The 11956-nt window shown below is 42.1% G+C and overlaps 1 long non-coding RNA gene across 2 annotated transcripts; it reads right to left on the bottom strand.

Annotated features, from left to right (window-relative positions):
- Positions 1 to 703: 703 nt before the first annotated feature.
- LOC148508349 (uncharacterized) lies at positions 704 to 11676 on the bottom strand. 2 transcript variants are annotated; one of them, XR_015869590.1, is made up of 4 exons: positions 11554 to 11676; positions 6717 to 6791; positions 5605 to 5652; positions 704 to 796 (listed from the first exon to the last, which is right to left on the bottom strand). It is a non-coding gene; the product is annotated as an uncharacterized LOC148508349 (long non-coding RNA). The 2 variants fall into 2 exon arrangements; XR_015869591.1 differs by lacking the exon at positions 5605 to 5652.
- Between the last annotated feature and the right edge of the window lie 280 nt (positions 11677 to 11956).

Below are 11956 nucleotides of genomic sequence, written 5' to 3'. Positions count from 1 at the left end.
TGGGGACTGAGAGACAGCCATTCTCAGCCACACAGCAACCTGTTACCATGGTAGCGGCTGCTGGTTGTATCTGACAGTCTGCACTCCAGATCCAAACCATGGGAGATCAGACACAGTGAGGACTGTGTTTTGCCCCATTTTTGGATCCAGAGCTGCCGAGAAGATCCAAGACGGGACCCGGAACTATTCGGAACAGGTAAGTTCGAGGGGGTTCAGTTTGCAGGAAACCCAACCCGCTCATTTCTAGTGATAAGGCAGCTGTCTATGGTTTTTTTTAGACAATTTACAGTATTTCTCCAGTGCTGATGTCTCATCAGACTGCATATCGGTTGCACCTTCGGGGGTATATTCATTCATATCAATAACTGGAAATACTGTATGTTGGTTGCCAGAGCAAGACCTGACCAATTTGGTGACCTAGGTAATATTTTAGCTGTTACGAAACCCCTACCCCCATCTTCCGGAAATAGATGCCAACCTCAAAGCAGCATCGTGCCAGATCTTATTCTGGGTAAGAGGGAGAGATTTTAGTTAGAGCCCATTAAATTGCAGCCAATCCCAATATGATAAATTAATAAAAACAGAAAGAAACCAGACCCTGGCACTATCAGAAAGCAGCAAAAAAAGCCTTTATAAACAAGTCACAAAGCTTGCATACAATCAGGCAATATATACAAAATAAGGTAAAGGATTCTTGCACCAATCTTGTTTCTGCAGATAATCTTCGTATAAATACAGTCCAAGTAGAATTCCAATAATTGAAAAGGGGTCACTTCTAATTCTTTGGTCAAAGGTCCTCACAAACGAAAAGATGATATGTAAATAAATAATAAAGCATTTGTTAGGAACAACCTTTAAATACCTATTTCACACCTTGTGTTACTGGAATAGGAGTAGTGAGAGTCTAAGTGAGATAATTAAAAGTGGAGACCCTCCACCGTCACAAGAACACATGCAAAAATGCTCACATGTATGCTTACATAAAGCAAGTATGTGGAAAGCATAGAGAGGTTTTTTTTTTAGCTGTAAACCAATATTCACCCCAGGAACCACAATGGCAAAATATATGTTTCGGAAATTGGGATAGTGATGCTCTCACTATATCTTACAACCAGTGGCGTATCTATAAATTTTGCTCCACCCTGCCAAAAAAGTTTCTGGCGCCCCTCCATGGCATTCTGGTAAGACTAATACAGGGCCGTTTCTAGGCAATTTGGCTCCCAGTGCGAATGGTTAAAAATGTGCCCTCACCCTCCATAGACAGTTTACATTATTTTATAAAGGATATATATATGCACTAAGGCATGTGTATATATAGAGGAGGCCTGCTCCCTATGGAAAGTAACAATTATATAATACATGTTCTTTTTGATACAAAAGGGGGGGATACAATCAGCGCTCAACCAATGGAGGTGTAAAGGAGCACTGTATAAATGGATCCAAATAGGATTCAATAAAAATATATCGGAATAATAGTACACATGTAGATATCAATCAAAGTGAACGGTAGAATGGATGTAAAAATCTTTACTGTAGGACATACAGTATAAATACATATAACAGTGAGTGTAACATTAATTGTTGCCTACTCACGCCGTAGGACAAACTCAAGTGGTGATATATATTGTTGCTGGTAGCAACCACAAATGTTCTGTGCTCAGATCGTTTGTCAGCACAATATTAATGGTATTGAGACCCTGTTGATCGATGATAAATGTGTATTGTGTCTAAATGGATAGCGGCGTCCCGCTGGTGATATGACTGATATTAATTGTTGAAATATGCAACAAGTCCAATATGATGTTAATAAGGCCTGTTGTAGGTGTGCTTGGTCTTCTGCCTGGGTAGGAGAAAAACCACACAGTAAGTCAGTGCAGGGACTCCGGACTGGGTACAGCAGGCTAGTCCCCGAGTGAGTGATATGTCTAATCCAAAGAACTAATCCCGCACTCAGGATGTTTGGCCTTGCGGTACCCTATCAATGGAGGGGAAAGGCTGGAGTCGACCGTGCCCGATCACTGTCCGCGTCCCCCTCCGTACGGAGACTCACCTGTCCTGATGCTGCGTGTGGCTGGATCCCTCCTCCTCCCGTGCTCCATCTCCTCTTCCTGGTTCGCGTGCGGCGTCCTCAGCTCCCTGGTGCTTCCGGGTATGTGCTTGTTGCGTCACGTGTGACTCGCTAGTCACGTGATATGCTCGATCTCAGGTCTCAGTGTAAGATTCTTAAACCGGATAAAGTCTAAACATGGAATAAGTGGGTATAACAGATTAACAGAGAAGAATTGAGGGCTATGATCACCATGGACACTTTGACCCCCAAAGGTCTAAATATAGACAACGAGGTGAGGTCTATCATATGTGACTGACTACATGTCACAAAACATCCTATAACAATTTTTAACAATCTTTTGCACACTTAGATATATTTAGGTACTTGATGCTTTGTACATCAACATAATCTAGTTACCTTTTACAAAAACAGCAACATCCATCTAAACATTAAGTTTCCATGGTTTGACACCAACAGAAGGGGAATACTGGACCTAGTATATCGCTAGAAATAGAGGTGATCAGAAATCACTGTACCACCTCTGCTTACACTAGCAAAAATATGGTGATCCGAACATACATAGTCACTCACCTACTGTCCCGTGTAATCTTTACCAGTGGTTATTACGGTTTACCACAAGAATTTTTTAGCCTGCATTATTGTAATATGCTGATGAACATCAGTTATAACATACAATATAACACATTCCATCCAGGTTAATCCATTTGATATATATAAATCACTGTTATTGGTTACTGTAAGAATTAGTGTTTGCTCCATAATGGTCAGAAATATAACAATTGGATCTACAGGATAACCAGACAAACTTAATGTTTAATATCATACAGTATACAATATTTAGATAAACTGGTATATATCGATTGCAATGAATGATACAGTATACCATATTCAAGCAGATTCATTAGCCATTGACAGTTACTGCCTGTGACTACCATTAGGGGCAGTATTTACATCTTAACAGTCAAATGTTTAGCAATTAGATTTGCAGATCCACCATTATGTACAATGATTGACATGTCTGAAACCAATCAAAGAGACTGACAAGGATCTATCATGATGAGAGGCGGGGGATCACTTTACATGATATACCCTGCCCATCCTACATGAACCACTTCTACTCCCAGAGGAAGACCACAAAGTGGCCGAAACGCGTTAAAAAAAGGAGGACAATATACCCACTTATTCCATGTTTAGACTTTATCCGGTTTAAGAATCTACACTGAGACCTGAGATCGAGCAAATCACGTGACTAGCGAGTCACACGCGACGCAACAAGCACATACCCGGAAGCACCAGAGAGCTGAGGACGCCGCACGCGAACCAGGAAGAGGAGACGGAGCACGGGAGGAGGAGGAGGGATCCAGCCACACGCAGCATCAGGACAGGTGAGTCTCCGTACGGAGGGGGACGCGGACAGTGATCGGGCACGGTCGACTCCAGCCTTTCCCCTCCATTGATAGGGTACCGCAAGGCCAAACATCCTGAGTGCGGGATTAGTTCTTTGGATTAGACATATCACTCACTCGGGGACTAGCCTGCTGTACCCAGTCCGGAGTCCCTGCACTGACTTACTGTGTGGTTTTTCTCCTACCCGGGCAGAAGACCAAGCACACCTACAACAGGCCTTATTAACATCATATTGGACTTGTTGCATATTTCAACAATTAATATCAGTCATATCACCAGCGGGACGCCGCTATCCATTTAGACACAATACACATTTATCATCGATCAACAGGGTCTCAATACCATTAATATTGTGCTGACAAACGATCTGAGCACAGAACATTTGTGGTTGCTACCAGCAACAATATATATCAACACTTGAGTTTGTCCTACGGCGTGAGTAGGCAACAATTAATGTTACACTCACTGTTATATGTATTTATACTGTATGTCCTATAGTAAAGATTTTTACATCCATTCTACCATTCACTTTGATTGATATCTACATGTGTACTATTATTCCGATATATTTTTATTGAATTCTATTTGGATCCATTTATACAGTGCTCCTTTACGCCTCCATTGGTTGAGCGCTGATTATATCCCCCCCTTTTGTGACATAAACTTTAAGAGGGAGGACACCCCCCTTCTTTACTATCAGCAGCTCACCGTAAACAACTAGTTAGGAGCCCAGTGCGCAGTGTTGTAATTTGTTTGCAATATGTTCTTTTTGATAGTTACAATCGATTGTTACTTTCCATAGGGCGCAGACCTCCTCTCTATATACATGCCTTATATTGCAAATATACTGTATATATATATTTACTTCTACAAAATAGCCTCTTTTTATTTTTTACCATGTGAATGAATTTTTATAATGTTTAAACTACCTAAAATAATTGGAAATATACTAGGTATAATAGAGCAATAAGTAGAAGTCCTATATGCAATTTAAATTCAATTGTTATATCCTTCAGGGTAATAATCGAGCTCCGGCCCCTGAATTGATTACCGTTGCTTGGTTACAGTAACCAGAGACGGTAACTAACTATTATTTACCTAGTGTCAGACACACACGCACGCCAGAGATCACATGGGTGTAGTGAAGTCACGTGTACACTGATGCATAATGCATTCAGTGACATACACTGGTGCTGGAGATCACGTGGGCGTAGCACGGTCACGTGCATGCTAGTACACGGCGGGGGCTTGCGGACGCTAGTTCCGGGCAACTGTAAACACACGAGCGCTGTTACCATGTGAGAGCAGCAACCCAATTTCTAGCCACAGTTCTCTGTGGGTTTCTGGGTTCATGCAGGCGCGTTGTACCTGATTGTCATAATGTGACCTTCTTCCTAAGAGGTTTCAATTTGACCTTCTTCCCATGAGGCTTTGATACTAGACACATGAGGCAGTAACTTCCGCCTCCTCCGAATCCTCCCCTAATCTAAGGTAATTCAGATAATTGATAGTGGTATATAAGAAGGCTATGGGGGACTGCAGATATCCTCCTAAAGAAGTCTGGCCAGTGGGCAACTCGGATGAAACGCATTGAGGAATTGATGTTACTCGTGGTCCTTACTGCATTCTTGATGGTCCAAACCAGATAAGCCGTTTATCCTGATTCTTAGATGTATGTTTTTTTTTATTTTTATTAAATGTAATATTTTACTTAGCTACTCATTGGTTCCCTATATGTTTTTTACCTTACATCATGCCATAAACCTGTGCAAGCAATTCTGTGAATACCGGGACCAAGCCTGAATAGTCCATTGGGTACGAGCACATTGCACTTTATGAAAATATTTTTTTATGGTTTTTTGGTATATATTTTTGGTTATATTTTACTACATGCTTTTGTGAGTTTTTTGCACATGCACTGTGCACTTTTCTTGTTTGCTGTAAATTAGCACAAGCACTTTAAATCTGAGCTGCTGTTATATGCATGGTTTGCACATTTACCTCATAATCACATACACCATATGAGGTGTGGGCATTAAGTCAGATAATAGTTTGTGTTGTTTTTATTAATATTTTTTTCATTTATATCTATATCTACTTTGGAGCTATAATTTAATTGAACTCACTTTTGGAACACTTTGGCAATACTACACTGGATGGTGCTGACGTCTCACCTTTTTTGAATTAAAAACAGAAAAAAAAAGAAGAAAAATAAAAAATAAAAAAATTATATATATATATATAAATAGAATCTGTCCACTATCCAATTTTCTGGAAGGAAGCACTCACCTAAAAATCAGTATTATAACGTATAAAATTGTAATCCATAATCCGCCAAGTAATATGTGTTGTCAACGTTTCGGTTCACTTATGAACCTTTCTTAAGATTTGGATATTTGTTGGATCAGTGATCTGATCTTGGAAAGCACCCCTTGGATGAATACTCAAATGGTGTGAGGGCAGGACACATACGGATATATATATATATATATATATATCCTTTATAACCTATCTGTAAAGTAGATTCAGGGGAATCCACTTCAGACCCTGCTGCCCCCCATTCACCTACATTGAGCGCCGGGTGTACCTTTCTCAGTATCATAGTTTATATTATTTGTAATTTTTCCTCCTTATAGTAATGCCCCTTACACATCATGCCACACACCGTAATTGCCCATTACACATTATACCACACACCATAATTCCCATTACACAATATGCCACACACCATAAAGTAGGACCTCTAGCATCTGTCTTCTCCTAGGCGGCACCCAATTTTGGAGGGTCATTTTCAGCAGATTCCATGCAAGACCGCATGGAATCTGCATAAACACTGCCCCCAAGCCACCGCGCCCCCCCATGCCACCGCACCCCCAAGCCAGCATGGGGTCTGCGGGGGCTATTGTTATGCCCTTGTTTACATCACACTGGAGGCTGAAGACATATAAAGGTTTCTTTACACCCGACGACATGCACAGGATCGCAGAAAATTCATGTAAAAAACCCCCCAAACTTCCCATAGTGCAGAATATCTAATAAAAAGTTTTAAATAAAATATGACACACATTAAAAAATGGGGAGAAATCTCCATACTCGATAGTTGGAAAATAAACATGAACAAGCACAAGGAAGAAGATTGAACCCGAGAGTTTCTATGCCTGGAAATGTTCTGGAGGTTAATTGGCAATTTTTCGAAATCTCTGTAATTGTAGATGTTTGAATAAATGCTTAGTGGTACCTTCTACCAGGGCCGTCTTAACAGCATTGTAGGCCCTGGGCAAAGCAATGCACTGGGGCCCATATTCCACCATTCCTGGCAATACAAATGGAAACTGTCAATAAAATTCAACCTTTAGATTTATTGGTATATTCAACAAAATTAATGTTTAAACATAAAAAATACATGATGTGAAGTGAGGATTACGGATTCCACATCCCTATTCTCTTCTCCAGCTCGCAGTGCAGTTCCTGCTTTTCACTGTAGCTGTGTTTAAAGTATGGGGGCCCCCTGAGAGAGGGGGAGCAGGGGGATTATGCCCCCATCCTCTACATATGTCTCTGTGGCTGCAGGCTGGGAGGCAGGTAGAGAATGCTGTCTGTACGCTCTCAATGTGTGTAATTCACAGTCAGAGTGGCTGGGGATCATCTTTCTCTGACTGCCCCTCAGCTGGCTGTCCTATGCACGGAGCAAGTGGCCGCACACTTCATGTAGATGCCCCCTGGCCCAGCCTAACCCGTGCTGAAAGGTTCCTAGAATTGTGGGGCCCTGGGCAGCTGCCAAGTGTGCCTGTTCTGATGGTCCAATGAAATGATACTGCATTTTATTCATATGCAGATTTACTGTGAAAAAAAAATACCTCAGGCATAAATGACTTGAAACATATTGTTTCAGGACGATAGGGAATGAAACAAGAATGTAATGTTGACCATTATGTTGTATATTTGTCCATTTTTATTGTATCTAACAGGCCATGCAATATTTTAAGGAACATTGCACAGAAATTGCCTTTCCCAGAAGACAGATTACAGTGGCGTCTTCTACAAAGGGTGAAATAAATTTTCATGGACTCTGCAGTTAATGAATAGAGATTCCGTAACTGCAAACTTTCATTTATATCTTGAAGAGGCCTTTTTCACAGTAAAGAAACAAATTAAACAGAACTATAGTGTTCCATCTGAAAGAGTTTGAAAGCATCAACCTAATTCAGCTACCTTAGACTGTGACAGGAAGAAATATTCTCCCAATGGCCATTTCATGAGCATAAAAATACATTCTACAATTTATTGAAAATATCTTTACGCATAATCATTTCAGAAGCTCAATAAAACACAAATAAGCAACTGTGCATACTGTCTGAGTTTTTAACCATATTATATCACACAAATACTGTTAAAGGTAGACAGAAGTATACAGTAGCTTATGAGTATTGTGGATGCTAACTGCGAGGGAAAGCTTCAAATTGTTGTTCTGCATTTATTTAACCTACATTGCAATTTATATTACTATTTATTATGTGCTTCCACTTATCAGCTCTTCTGGAATGTAAGACTCACAAATTTTGGGGGGGCTCTCAAGGACTCCCAAAACAGAGTAGACCATTTTATTCATGGCACCCATTTCTCGAGTGAAGTGTCCGTGAGTTTGAAGATATAATTTGCATTGAAGAGCATTATCAATTCCATGAACTACAATTTTGAACAATGGGGGGCACGGCATGTTGATGTAACCATGGTGTCACGTCCAGTGCCGTGACTAGAAGTCTGGGTGCTCCCGGCAATGTGAATTGTACCTCCCCTCTTGCAGCCCCTCCCCCTAGGAAAAAAATATTATTTTATCTTTAACTAAATCAGAGTTGCTGATTATCTCCTCCAAATCCATATTCTCCACCTTTTGCTCATTTGAAAGTATTGCATGATCCTCTAACCTCTACCTTCCCAAACAACTGTCAGCTGACGCTGTTGCTCTTCACCATCACCTGACTCGTTCCTCTAATTAAACAGACCTACACATACAGTAGGGGGGAGTTCAATTAACTGCATTAAACTAAGATTTTACCGTTGGTCGATTTTGAATGCATATTGTAACCTCTTTTCAGCATACGAGCTCCCCAGATCCTAGCTATTTAAATAGAGAATGTGGTTGCCCGGTAATTCTACAGTGCACAACTTGGGGGAACTGCATTAAAAAGTGGATATATCATCCTAAACCCTAGAAAAGTGGCAAATAACACTGAATAACAATACAGAAGGCTATTAGTGGCCATGATGAAAGTATTTGAGGCTTAAAAAAAATTGTTGGTTGATTGATTTTTGCTTTTGTAAAAATGACAGTAAGCAAGTGTTTTTCACCAAATTAAGGCACTCTGTAGTATTTTGGCGGTAATGTAATGTGATTGGGAAAAAACACTTCCCATATGCAAGTTGAAAAACTAATTTCACACCTATACAACCTCAAAATTCATGTCCTACATAATTAAACCCATTTTTTACATAAAATAGATTGAAAGATTATAGGGTCTACATACTAAGCCTTGGAGAGAGATAAAGAAGATGGAAATAAAGTACCAACCAATCTGCTCCTAACTGTCACTTCTCAAACACAGCCTGACAGGAGCTGATTGGTTGGTACTTTATCTCCATCCGATTTATCTCTCACCAAGGCTTAGTACATAGATCCCTCTATGCCTCCAACTACACAATTATTCATTGGGAGGGGTGTACCAAAGGATCTACACTGAGGAGCTCATCAGACCCGCTCGCTAAGATGCATACTCTCGCTGCTGCCGATGGTATGCAGTGTGTATGCATTGTGCGCATGCGCATACCTTAGCGAAAGTTCACAATGCATTCGCTCGCAGCACTTAGACAGCCCAGCAGAGTGAGTGACAGGAGAAGCCGTTTGTAGGTGGTAACAGGGGCTTGCCATTAAAAACGGGGGAGTGGAGGTGCAAACGCAGGCGTGCCTGAGCATCTCAACGGCGTTTTAGAGGCGTGCATAATTATAAGCATACATGCCTACACTCCTGGGAATCGCGGGTGGCTCCCGATTTTTCGGGTAACCCCCCGCGATCCCGGAAGAGTAGGCATATCTCCCGCATCCCGCCCACTTCCTAGTGAAGTGGGCAGGATGGGGAGATTTTACCTGAAATTATCGGGTCCGTCGGGAAGGGGCGGGGCTAAATTAGGCAAATTGCTTCATTTAGCCCCGCCCCCTCCTCACGGACCCGCGAATCACGAGGGTTTTCTGTAACGGGGGCGGGGCCTAATGCCGTCTATCGTCTGGCCCCGCCCCCCGAAGAGGAGAGCAGCAGGTCCCCTCCTGCTGCTCCCGGAAAGCTGCGCAGCAATGTAGGTAAGTATGCTTATAAGACAGCATCATAGTACACGTCACCTGGCTTGTTTTTACATTGAAATGCTCGCAGTGCTTACGGCAGGGTATGGTCAACCTCAAGCGCTGCGATAGCATCCGATATTACCCAATGTACCGATGGTTGCATACACTTCAAGTTCCTGGACATTATGTGCACAAGTGGGTGTCTTAAAACAGGCTGGTGGGTGTCTGCATACACTATGTGATCACTCTTTAAGACATACTGGGTGTGCTAATGCATTGATGTGCGGTAGCAATATCCAGGGCCGGATTAAGGGGAGGGCGACAGGGGCAGTCGTCCCGGGCCCCCCACAAACAGAGGGGCCCCCACAACTAGAGCATGCATGGGGGAGTTGTGAGTACTAAGACCAAATCCACCCCCCCCCCCAATGGACCAATTCCCCCTTCCGTTGCCGAAATGGGGGCAGAACCATCACTAGCCCCGTCCCCATATGACCCGCGAATCGCGGCATTACGGCATGAACTAATGTCTGATCAGCAGCTTCATGGAATGTAAGTGTGTACAGTATATGTACTGTTTTATTATTTATATATGTGCATGTATCTGTGTTAGTGTATGTATACTGTGTATGTCTGTGTGTATGTGTTATTGTATAAACAGTATGTGTTAGTGTATGTATATATACTGTGTATGTGTTAGTGTGTATGTACCTGTTAATGTGTATGTAGGTGCAGTGGCAAACGCAGGATTTTGAAAGGGGGGTTTCCAATACTTGGGTACAAAACCAATGGCAAAGAATCTCAGTAGAATCTCAGCGCTCCTCAGGTACTCAATAATCCAAGCTTGTTAATCCATTAATGTGCAACGTTTCATATTAATTTATTACATATTTCGTCAATGACGAAATATGTAATAATTGCATCTGAAACGTTGCACAGTAATGTATTAACAAGCTTGGATTATTGAGTACCCGAGGAGCGCTGCCTGTATCTGATTATATGTTCAAGACTGAGTGGTCTGCTTGGTTTTTAAGATCTGCACCCCGGCCGTTGAGATTTTTTATTTGGAGTACCGGTCTACTTTACTATATATATGTGGAGCTGTTCAGATTCTCCAAGAAATAAAAAGGCGGCACCGCAAACATACACACGCACACTGACACAGACACACACACACACTAATAAAGCCCACACACACACACACTGACAAAGCCGACACACACACACTGAGAAAGCCGACACACACACTGACAAACCCTAGACACACTCACACAGAGACACACACACTGACAAAGCCTAGACACACTGACACAGAGACACACACACACTGAGAAAGCCTAGACACACACACACATTGACAGAGACACACACACTGCACTGGCAAAGCCCATACACACACTGACAGACACACAAACTGCAGTGACAAAGCCTATACACACAGACACACATACACTCACTGATAAAAGCCTAGACACACACTGACAAAGACACACACACTTCACTGACAAAGTATATACACACACACACACACTGACAAAGCCTATACACACACACACACAGACTGACACACGAACACACACACTGAAAAAGCTGACACACACTGAAATACACACTGACATAAACACACCTCTCACTTAATAACACAAATTCAGCAATATACTGTAAATACAGATCTTGCATGGCTAATTATAGATCACCTCTCCGCCCCCACCGGCTTCCCCCACGTGTAATGCATTAAACCCACCTGCGGTGCTGCTCTGGGAGAGAGTGCCGGTCACTGTGTGACTCACCCAGCAGACTCTGATCTCTCAGCCTCCCACAATGACAAGGGTACCATGGGAACTGCCCGGGAGGAGCTGCGTGCTACCGCTGCAGCTCCCCCTACAGCCAGCTCAGCCAGCAACAGTTCAGGTTCTTAAAAAAAAAAAAAAAAAAGAATTTTAAGCTGTGCTGCGATGGAGTGGCGTACAGGGGGGGGTTTCTAGGTGCTCGGAAACCCCCCCTGCGTGCGCGTATGAGGTGCTACTGTGTGTACTGTATACTGTGTATGTACAGTATATGTGTTAGTGTGTATTCTGTATATGTGTGTGTTAGTATGTATGTTATAAAACATATGTTTTTTTACATATATATTATATGTGGGTGCA

The sequence above is a fragment of the Taudactylus pleione genome, unplaced genomic scaffold (assembly GCF_031769625.1).
Source record: "Taudactylus pleione unplaced genomic scaffold, aTauple2 ptg000370l, whole genome shotgun sequence".
In the NCBI taxonomy this organism is placed as follows: domain Eukaryota; kingdom Metazoa; phylum Chordata; class Amphibia; order Anura; family Myobatrachidae; genus Taudactylus; species Taudactylus pleione.
This window is presented reverse-complemented; position numbering and strand designations above follow the sequence as displayed.